The 11,962-nt window shown below is 37.5% G+C and overlaps 1 protein-coding gene across 1 annotated transcript in view; it reads left to right on the top strand.

Moving 5' to 3' along the window:
• The first annotated feature begins 9,478 nt into the window (after window positions 1-9,478).
• LOC144976779 (uncharacterized) overlaps window positions 9,479-11,962 on the top strand; it is a 12,133-nt gene continuing 9,649 nt past the window's right edge. The window contains exon 1 of the mRNA XM_078921206.1: window positions 9,479-10,261. The gene's annotated coding sequence lies outside the window, so the exon portion shown is untranslated. The remainder of the gene's footprint in view (window positions 10,262-11,962) is intronic.

Below are 11,962 nucleotides of genomic sequence, written 5' to 3' on the forward strand. Positions count from 1 at the left end.
ACGGGGCATGACGCTTGTTAATTTTTTCGACAGAGACAACGCTGTTAACGGCCAGGTACTCATTTTACACCTAAGTACGGTGAGAGAATGTGGATAAAGAGCTTTCTCCAAGGACTCAACTATGCGCCGAACTAGGCTCGAACTCAGGACTTTCGGGTCCGAAAGCGAGTGTCATACAACTAGACCACATTGGCTGCCTGTCCAAAAAAAAAGAATTCTATACAAAGTGTGTATTATTGTTTTGAAAATCCCCCTAGGGGAATGAACACTTTATATTAACAATTTAAATAAATAAATAAATTCCCTTTATTCATCCCAAAGGGGAAATTCTTCTTTCGGATCTATTCCAAGGGAAGACTGGAATAACCCAGGCGTCAGCCGCAGTACAGCGCCGCAAAATGAGCTAAGGCTATGTGGCTTATTTATTTATTTATTTATCTATTGAAAACATACGCTCTAAAATCGCCATCTACGCTTAACTCTCTCCTTACCGATCATTTTCAGTATTTTCCCAAAATGGCTGGCTTTCCCTGCAGAAAAATGGAGTTTTGAAAACCCAAACAAACTCTCTATACAAAACAACTTGATGTTCTTATCAATTAAACAAAGATCATTCTTCAAAGTTTGTTTGGTGTACAAAATAAATCTGAATAAGAAAAATGTATATTATTGTGTCGAACAAATGTGACGAAATTTGCTGTAGGGGGTTTGGAGAGTGTTTAGTACGACAGTCCTAATGTATCTTGTTTGTTTGTTTTTTGTTTGTTTTTAAGGGTTCTACGACGCTTGCAACATATTTAGGTTATATCAGCGCCAGTAAAAAGGAAGAAAATGGGATAGTAAAAAGTTCTACATTTACAATTAAAGCACCCAAGAGAAAGTAAGACATAGGGGTACTGGGAACAAATTGGGATCAGATGTAGATTCCAAGAGCATACCACCAATGTACTCAGTTTGAGATCACCTATAACTCTCATTCGGACACAAGCACAAAATCCAACAAAGAGGAATACACTAAAATGCTTACATCATACATTTAAAATAACAAATATAATAATACATAAGAGAGAGATGATTTACGAGGAAAAAAATATCATCTCCCAAAACAATAACTCTGCATTTGACTGTTTCCCTCACAGTCAGGACTCCGGCCAGAGTCAGGACAAAACCAAGTAATCTCATCCCATGACAAAGACAGAAAGCAAATTGGAAAACAGATATAAGGGGATAGAAGACAGAGTATGTACCTCCCTGCCCTCTATGGGAGGTCAGGAACCCCACCCAGTAATGTATCTTGTAAAATTGGCAAACAATTGTTTTTCTACTCGGCACATAGACGCTAGTTAATGGAATTCTCTACCTAGACATTTCAGACAAACTGACAATATGGATACCTTCGAATTCTAGACTGAAAACATTATTACCATTTTACTTTGTGATTCTTGTTTGATTTTCCAAATTGTATTTAGACCAATTTAAAATAGTCTAATATAAATATATATGTATTCTGTATTTACTTGAAAAAGACCAAGGGCCGAAACGTCGTTTGTTTTGTGTTGTTCATTCATGAGTCAGATTTACTCCCTTTATCTTTATCTCCATTTGATTGACTCATTTAGGCACCTCTATTTATTAAAATAGTCTAGCGCTTTGTAGTTGATGTAACTATGAAGGAACGCGAATCAACATGATTATATTATCTGAGAGAGAGAGAGAGAGAGAGAGAGAGAGAGAGAGAGAGAGAAAAGAGAGAGGGAGAATCATGTGAAGGCATTGATCTTGTACAGTCATGGAAAGGCGCTATGTAAGTGTAATTTATTTAGTCATTTATTTATTTATTCATTTATCTATTTATTTACATAATGATTTATTTATTTATTCATTGATTCATTCAATCATTCATTCATTAAGTATTGTTTTAATCACCTATTTATTTATTTGCTCATGTATTTGTTTATGTATCTATTTATTTACTTTTCCCAAAAGCTCTAAAAACTAAACGCAATCACCTATCAAAGCATAATTATTGGGATTGGGGAAAGGGCATAATTTCAATTTACAAGCTGAGAGAAATGTAAATACACCATTCTACATTTACAAAAATTGCAACTGTCTGTACACCGTGCACAATGAATGCTGGGCACTATCAAGAGCTTAACATTATGCTGAACCAACCTGTTTGCAGAGGATGTCGTCAATGAATGCGGTAATAAATAAACCAACAATGCCAAAATCTCGGCTGGGAAAACGGTCAACACTAAACCGCTTTGATGTCAACCAGTCTTCTCCGTGTAAAATATCCCAGGTGTTTTTTGGAAATACAGCCAAACAAGTTATTGAAAAATAGGCGGTTGTGTTTTTTTCATACCACTTTAGTGTCGAGGGAGTTATCGTGGTTTTATTTCAACCACGTTATTTAGATTAAAATGCTTATTTTGATGAAACGACCGTTTTCCCTGACAGTCTCTACCAATCTTATTAATTTATATAAGCCTAAACAAACAAACAAACAAACAAACAAACAAACAAACAAACAAACAGACAACAAACAATAAACGAACGACCAATTAAACAAAACAAAAATATATTATTTCATTTTAAATGCTGTCCTTTTATTCAACAAAATTAAAATACAATTCCCGTGTTATCCATTGTTATACAAACAAACAAGCAAACAAACAAACGAATAATCAAACAAAACTATATTACATTATCATCTTCTATTCTGTCCCTTTATTCAACATTATTGAAATACAATCCCTATGTTATACATTTCAAGTTGATCAATTTTGATTAATAAAAAAATCTTGTCAAAGTCTTACATTGTTTTATTGCCAAAATGCCAATAAATAAGATATTCAAAAGCAAGCACGGGACGTATTAAAAAACTCACACAACTATCAATTGGCTTCAAAATGTCAATTTGGCAACCATTGGCTTTGAGCTTGTTCCTTGAGCCTGCCAACAAAACCGTTGTTGAACCTGAGGATGATTTCAAAGCCGCAGGACAATGAATGCTCGTTAATCCCTTTAATTCGATAATCTGTTGGCATCACCACCATTTACTTCTCTCACGCTCGACCACAAAGACACTTCACTGTTATGCCCCAACCACTTTCAACAATCGCCATTTTCTCAATGCACCGACTTGGACCGACATTTTATTTATTTCGCGGCGGTAAATTATTTTCGAGAAGATTATGGTTTATTTGACGGACACATTTTGAAGCAAATAATATGATCATACCGATGTGTACTTATATGCAGGTCTGACATCCGAACCCACTTACGGGCCTAGTTTAACATTGTTGTAATGGACAATACATATTTTTGCGTCATTTTTGGGAGTTTCCATTACACAAAGAGCCCATAAAGAATTGAGTTATCAGACCTGCTGATATAAGTGCACGTCGGATCATATCAAGCAAGGCCATATTCACCTCCGTTCGTCAAATGTGCACTTTCCTTTTTTACCCCCCCCTCCCCAATCCCCCATTTAAATAGAAATATTTCAACCGTTTTGATTTTATCATTGTCACGTTACATAATTTGACAAATGATATGTACGATTAAGTTCCAAGCTATTGGGGGGTTAATTACCGATAATATAAGCCACGCTGTTGGAAATCAATAACTGACTTACTGGTTATAGAATACTTAATACATACTTACTTAATCCTCTTCGGGCCTTGGGGTACAAGGACATATTACATCCACTAGACATCTCCATTTTTAAAATATTTTTTTTGCGGTCAATTGCTTTTGCGGTGACTGTATTCCAGGACAGGGCTGCTTCTTTTTTTTTCTGTTTCCATGGTCCTTCGCCAGGTTTCTTTGGGTCTCCCCCCGCTTTCTCTTCCCATCTGCTGCTGTTGTCCAGTGCAGGGCTGTCTTGGAAAGTGACCCTTTTCCCATTCTGGCCCCATTATGACCCAGCCAACGCCATCTTCTTTTTACTTGGTTTTTTATGCTAGTGCAGTCAGCTTTCTTTAATATATTATAGAACGAAGATGACGTCACTCAGGTCTTTGTATTTTTTTTTTTTTTTTTTTTTTGCCATCCACGTTTATGAGTAATTCTCACTAAACTGCATGAACCAGACTATAAAACGTCAGGGTTACACACAGTTTTATGTGTTGGTCCGTTATACTTCCGGATCGCAATGTTGTGAGATTCTTAGCCAAGCGCATACTATCTACAGATCCTCTGTTTTTATTTTTGCAGAAATTGAAACATAGATTATCGTGCGCTATGTGGTCTTGTGTGTATGACACTCGCTCTCGGATCGGAAGGTCTTGGGTTCGAGCTTCGCTCGACGCACATAGTTGGGTCCTTGGAGAGGGCTTTTTACTTACATTCTCTCACCGTACTCAGGTGTAAAATGAGCACCTGGCCGTCAACAGCGTTGTCTCTGACGAAAAACATTTGTAATATCGCCTAACAGGCGTCACGTCTCATTTTACATGTTAAGTGTTGCTGTTGGTCAGGGACCCTTTGTAAAGCGCTTTGAGCGCGTTTAGTGGATATTGCGCTATATATTAAAAAAAAAAGCTCAAGCTCAAGTTATATTAGGGAATGAGATTAGCGGAAGAGTAGCGTCCCTTGATTGGACGTCACCGGGGGAGACGCTATTTGTAAACAAACCAACTACAAGCCAAGCGCTCCAAATACAAAATGTATTATTCATATTTCTGTACAAGAATGCTATCTATCTATCTATCTATCTATCTATCTATCTATCTATCTATCTATCTATCTATCTATCTATCTATCTATCTATCTATCTATCTATCTATCTATCTATCTATCTATCTATCTATCTATCTATCTATCTATCCATCTATCTATCTATATCTATCTATCTATCTATCTATCTATCTATCTATCTATCTATCTATCTATCTATCTATCTATCTATCTATTATTATTATTATTATTATTATTATCATTATTATTATTAATTATATTGTTCTATTTTGTAACATATAATATATCTTGTAATGCTGTAATAGACCATTCTTTGCTTACATTTAATGAAGCCTCATATCAATCCATTAATACAAATAGAAATGAAGTAAAAGAAGTAATAGGCTATCCCATAATATGCCCATATTGTTTCAAGGCTCACGTGTTCACTCTCTAAGACGGAGAGAAAAATAAAGTGAGTGCATGTGACTCATATTAAGGGAACAACACGAAATAAACAACGTTTATCTGCGACTAGGTGGTCTTGTGGTATGATACTCGCTTTCGGATCGGAATGTCCTGGGTTCGAGCCTCGCTCGGCGCATAGTTGAGTCCTTGGAAAAGGCTATTTACTCACATTTTCTCACCGTACTCAAGTGTAAAATGACTACCTGGCCGTTGACAGCGGAGCGGCCTCTGTCAGAAAAACAAATGAAATATCGCCTAACAGGCGTCATGTTTCGTTCTACATGTTACTTGTTGATGTTGGTCAGGGATCACTTGTAAAACGCTTTGAGCACATTTAGTGGATATTGCGCTGTATAAAAGCTCAATATTTTTGAAGAAAAAGTTTTCTGGTCAAATGTTCAATCACGTGTCTTTGTTAGAATACGGCGTTAACTGGTTAATTGTTTTCTCCATTGTGTAGCAATGACTATGAAAAATGTTTTTTTCCCTTTTTGAGGAAAATTTTTGTCTAAAATCCAAGCCCTATCTCCACTGAGTAAAAATGTTTTTGAATTTTGAAAATCCATTAATAAATAAACAAGTTATGCAGTTTCAAAGGTGTCATTTATTTGGATGACCCGCAAAGAAGAAAAAAACGGGAAAATATGGGACGCTTTTTCGGCATTTTTTTTCGACCTTTCGTTGTATAATCTTGCGTAATAAGTGGATTAAAAGATTGAAACTTGAAGAGCAAATTAGGATTGTGTTTTGTAAAATACGGGAAAAGTACTCGTCATATTCATATGAAATTTTACAACCAAAAAGAAGAAATGTTCATGTATTACCTTGTTAGCGAGAAAAACCTCCACGCCCGGTAGTTTTAGAAATATTTTACTCCAAAGAGTAAAAATCTATTTTTAACGGTCTTCTGGTAATCGTACGAGTTTTGTCGCTTGACATAATCTAAAATGACCTTTTTTCTAACTGTGTGCCATCTTTCAGTCATATTCATCGATAAACAGCGTCGTAATTAATTTTTTAAAATAGCATATACGAAACGGCTTCGTCCCATATTTTGACGCGAATTCGGGCACTTCGTGAGCGAAAAAGAGGCCCAAAGATTTGTGCGGGATAGTCATTGCTACATTGTGCTCCAATTATTCCGCTATTTTTTTTTTACCATTGAATACGTTGGTTAATGGATATTTTATGTTCTTTTTTTTCGGCCCTTGCCCTTCGTAAGGAGACAAGCATCAAAACACAAAAATGTAAGGTTCAGTGGCGTGGCATGCTTACAGTATAAAGTGGTGCCAGAATCAGAAGACTAAAAGCGTGCTATATTATATGAATACAAAAGAAAGAAGAAAAAAAAAAAGAAGAAAAGACTAACTCAAATAAGTAAGAGGCGGTATATACCATTTCTCATTTTAATTTTTGTTTAAATGCTGTGATCCATTTTGAAAAGATGGATGCGGTGCCAGGCACCAAATCAACTAATCTAGCCACGCCCCTGGTAAGGTTTAAAAAAAAATCACATTTTACATGTTGTCAAATGTGGAAACAAAAATGTAAATGTACGGAGAGGTGGAACTGAGTGTGTAAGAAATGCTGAACTTCCATTAAAAAAAAAAAAAAAGAAAATTAAAATTAATATCAAACCCGACTTCCCATTAATACGAAAAATTTGTAGGATTACACAACTTTGGTTCAAATTTCAGAACTTCATGAGCATCTCTAAGTCTTTAAAAAAACAAACAAACTTAACCCTCTAGTGTTCAGATTATTTTTGGGGGGAGTAGATAATGAGTTCCCTATATGGCCATGTCAATAATATAGATAGTTCGAAGATGACGTCACTCATGTCTTTGTTATTGTTTTGCCATCCGCGTTTATGAGTAATGCTCACTGAACTGTATTAACCTGACTATAAACGTTCTTGGATACACACAGTTTTGTGTGTTGGTCCGTTATACTTCCGGATGGCAATGTTATGAGCTTCGTAGCCAAGTGCATACTATCTATAGACATTTTTTGATGATATAAGGCTACCCTTTTATGTCTGCAGTCGCATTTTCGTTTCCTACGGTCACTCACTCATGACTAAACTCCGCCTAGAAGCGATTTCATAGGTCCGTCCATCACCAAATTTCAAACTTTTGTTCTCGTGAGTTCTTAATGAAAATGAAAGTTAGTGCCAGACTATATAATTTTAAAGATTTCATCGTGTTATTTAATCCCTGCTCCTGTGAGAGTAAATTGTTGATTTGTAAAGTAAACTAAAGGGACTACAATTTATATCTCCTAAAAAAAAATATTAAAAAAAAAAAAATTGAGCGCAATAAAAGTGCTCAAAGCGCTTTACAAGGGGTCCCTGGCCAACAGCAACACTTAACAATTAGGACGGGACATGACGCCTGTTAGGCGAAATTAAAATTTTTTTTCGGACAGAGACAACGATGTTAAAGGCCAGGTACTCATTTTACAACTGAGTACGGTGGGAGAATGTGGGTAAATAGCCTTTTCTAAGGACTCAAATATGCGCGAAGCAGGACCTTCCGATCTTTATCTCCTAAAAATGACAATTTAGAAAAACATTCCAGTTGGCAGGTCGGGGTAAAACTAACTGTCCACCCATTGTTTGTGTGGTCTAGTGGTATGACACTCGCTTTCGGATCGGAAGGTCCTGGGTTAGATCCTCACTTCGGCGCATAGTTGAGTCCTTGGAAAAAGGTAATTTACTCACATTCTCTCACCGTACCCAGGTGTAAAATGAGTACCTTGCCGTTAATTCAGAAAAGTGAGTGGAGCAGGCACTTATGTTGGTAACAACAAGATATGAAGTGAGTAGAAAAGTGCCAGAAGACAATAGAGAATAAAAATTTTTTCTCTATTGTCTTCTGGCACTTTTCTACTCACTTCATATCTTGTTGTTACCAACATAAGTGCCTGCTCCACTCACTTTTCTGAATTAAAAATTCACCCCATACACCGGAGCATACTCAATGTCTCAATCGTTTCTATGTTATATGTTTGTGGATGAGAATATTGGCTATTAAGCTTAACTGCTGGTCAAAATTACTTCGCGATGGTGGTGAACGAATCGGCGATCTCAAGAAGTGGGTGAGAGGGGGATCTAGAAATGACTTTGGGTTTGAAACGAATATTTTTGTGTTCGTGGATAGCTCACACGGTAGAGCCACGCTCTCACCTGCCAGGCGGAGTTGTCGTACCAATAAGGTCGCAGGTTCAAACCCCACCACCGCCGCGAAAAAATTTTTTATTCTCTATTGTCTTCTGGCACTTTTCTACTCACTTCATATCTTGTTGTTACCAACATAAGTGCCTGCTCCACTCACTTTTCTGAATTAAAAATTCACCCCATACACCGGAGCATACTCAATGTCTCAATCGTTTCTATGTTATATGTTTGTGATGAGAATATTGGCTATTAAGCTTAACTGCTGGTCAAAATTACTTCGCGATGGTGGTGAACGAATCGGCGATCTCAAGAAGTGGGTGAGAGGGGGATCTAGAAATGACTTTGGGTTTGAAACGAATATTTTTGTGTTCGTGGATAGCTCACACGGTAGAGCCACGCTCTCACCTGCCAGGCGGAGTTGTCGTACCAATAAGGTCGCAGGTTCAAACCCCACCACCGCCGCGAAAAAATTTTTTATTCTCTATTGTCTTCTGGCACTTTTCTACTCACTTCCTACCTTGCCGTTAACAGCGTTGTCTCTGTCCGGGAAAAATAAATGTAATATCACCTAACAGGCGTCATGTTTCGCCCTACATGTTAAGTGTTGCTGTTGGTCAGGGACCCCTTGTAAAGCGCTTTGAGCACGTCAGTGGATATTGCCCTATATAAAAGCTCATTAAATTTTTTTAAGCCCATTACAGAGAAATAAATGGTCTTAATTGTGTGTGCGGGGGGGGGGGGGGGGGGGGGGGGGGTGGTGTGGTAAGGGTGGTTCAGGAGAAGGGGAGGGGTCCAAAACAAGGCTATCTGCTGCTGTACAAGAGATTTTGGTCCAAAACCATGGTAACCTTTGCTCCTGTTACGTTCATAATAATTTAGATTTTAGTGACCCAGAGACGAGTAAACACGAAATGTATGTCCGCGAGGGTAGGCGTGGCTCGTGTGTCCAAGTTTTCACGGCGGGAGGTGAAAAGAATCTGTCACAACAACAACAATTCGCACCACACAGACGACGCGACAGCCGAGAAGGAGTGGCTTGAGTGTGGAAGTCAACACATGATTTATTGGTGGGTGGCATCTGGAACAGCCAAACACACCAGTCGAAAACATGGTAGCACGCGCAACGACGCAACGACGTAAGGAGATAAGGGAGAATGTGTGAGAGAGAGAGAGAGGGGTGGTTGGGTGGATGGGTGCTTGGGGGGAGTGTGAGGGAGGGAAGGGCCATGAAGTGAGCGTGATTTGGTATCAAGTGTGAGCGATACCGATAAAGTGATTATCATAATGTTATGAGCATTATGACTTTATAAGGACAGACTTCGGTGACGTTTTGTGTGGATTCGTGTGTCAAATTTCACACTTAACAAGTTGTTACGCTCACAGCGGTGTTTGTACGCATGCAATATTATCATTGGATGAATCCAATTTATACGTGTGATTTTATAAGAGTGGTCTCAATTCTCTATGTTGATATTATTACATCACCTGTTAGCTGATATTTCAAAGCGTGTTACCGCATCACGTCTTATTTCTTCGTGTGTGTCAAAGTTGATGTGACTGATCATAAATAACATTATACGCAATCTTGACGCGACGCAATGACGTGTTCAAAATCGAAGACAGTTATAGCTACAGGAAAATATTATACTTAAATATTCTTTTTATTATAATCTTTACAACTGAAAAATCTTAACAGTTGATTCCCAGAGTCGAGGAGAATAAAAGTTGTGTTTTATATGAGTGCGAATGAAGTTTGTGAATTCACACATACATTTGAAAAAAAACAACATTTTTATAAAAGTAAACGGGTGTTTTCATAGTCGAGAAAGGAACAGTTATTTTGTCATCGAATTTTGCGCTTCACTTGAATCTATCTAACTACACAAATGAAAGGAGAGGACAACAGCAATATAACAGCATATAACAAACGTAAGTGTTGCATCCCATTCTCTCTCTCTCTCTCTCTCTCTCTCTCTCTCTCTCTTTCTCTCTTTCCTTCCCCCCCCCCCCTTTATTTTTGTGGCGAATGTTTCGAAATGTTAAGCGTAACCGGATGACCAACAGTGATCATGAAAAGTTCTGATCCTGAATCCTTGAGTAACGCACATTACACAGATCATCCCACTCGACTCAGGTATGAATGGGTTCCTGGTTACAAGCAGCATTAGGACTGTTAGTACAAAAAGGAGGCCTAAAAAATAACTGGTTCTGTATGATATGGAAATATTATGCTTCCATATCTGGCTTGCCAGGGGGACAATAAATGAAACATTTTGATGAGCATGGTTAATCGACCTTTTGACACAACTAGGTTTATGTTGGGGTGAATTTTACGCCTACAAACAATTAAAAAATTAAATTGATCAGATATGAATTGAAGCTTGCTGCAGGTTAAGAAAAATAAAGATTCTATACAATAAAAGCGAAAAAAAAGAAAGATAAAAAACAAACAAATAAAAAAAAAATAAAAATAAAACCATAACAAACAAAAACAACCCCGAAACACCGACCCCCCCCCCCCAACCCTCCAAAGAAAAAAACCCAAGAAGAAAACAGGCAAAAAGAAAAAAAGAAAAAAAAAAAAAAGAAAAACAAACAGAAAAAACCCCACCATTTTAACCCATATCCTTCACCTTTGACTGTAAATTAAATTTTTTAGCAAATCTTAGACCAGCCGGATATAATACCGTTTTGAATCTGTTGGTCACCAATATGATAAATAGTAAAATAAACTTAAAAACAAAACAAAACAAACTCAAAGCAAACACACACACACACACACACACACACACAGATTCACACGCAAACAGCAAAAAGGAAAATAACAACAACCCATAACAAACAAAATAAAATAGCCCAAAAACCAAACTTTTATAATATTTTCGGCGTTGGAAGAGACTGAAACTAACGGCTATGTGGTCTTGTGGTATGACACTTGCTTTCCTGGGTTCGAGCCTCGCGCTCGGTGCATAGTTGAGTCCTTGGAAAAGACTCTTTACTCACTTTCTCTCACCGTACTCAGATGTAAAATGAGTACCTGGTCGTTAACAACCCAAGAATGAAGATGAATAGGAAAGTGCCAGAAGACAATAGAGAATAAAATTTATCGGGTTGGTGGGATTTAACTCGACCTTATTGATACAAATACCGACTGCAGGTGATAGCGTGCTAATACCGTGTGAGCAAATCCACTAAACACTAAAATAATCGTATATCAAACTCAAATCATATATAGATCCCTCTCTCACCCACTTCTTGAGACCGCCGATTCGTTCGTACACCACCATCGCGAATAATTTTGACCAGCAGTTAAGCTTAATAGCCAATATTCTCAACACAAACATATAACATAGAAACGATTGAGACATTGAGTATGCTCCGGTGTATGGGGTGAATTTTTAATTCAGAAAAGTGAGTGGAGCAGGCACTTATGTTGGTAACAACAAGATATGAAGTGAATAGAAAAGTGCCAGAAGACAATAGAGAATAAAATTTTTTTTTTAAATTTGCCTGCTCCACTATTCTATTCACTTCATATCTTGTTGTTACCAACATAAGTGCCTGCTCCACTCACTTTTCTGAATTAAAAATTCACCCCATACACCGGAGCATACTCAATGTCTCAATCGT

Source organism: Berghia stephanieae, chromosome 7 (assembly GCF_034508935.2).
Source record: "Berghia stephanieae isolate SIO BIC M18660-M18661 chromosome 7, UCSD_Bste_1.3, whole genome shotgun sequence".
In the NCBI taxonomy this organism is placed as follows: domain Eukaryota; kingdom Metazoa; phylum Mollusca; class Gastropoda; order Nudibranchia; family Aeolidiidae; genus Berghia; species Berghia stephanieae.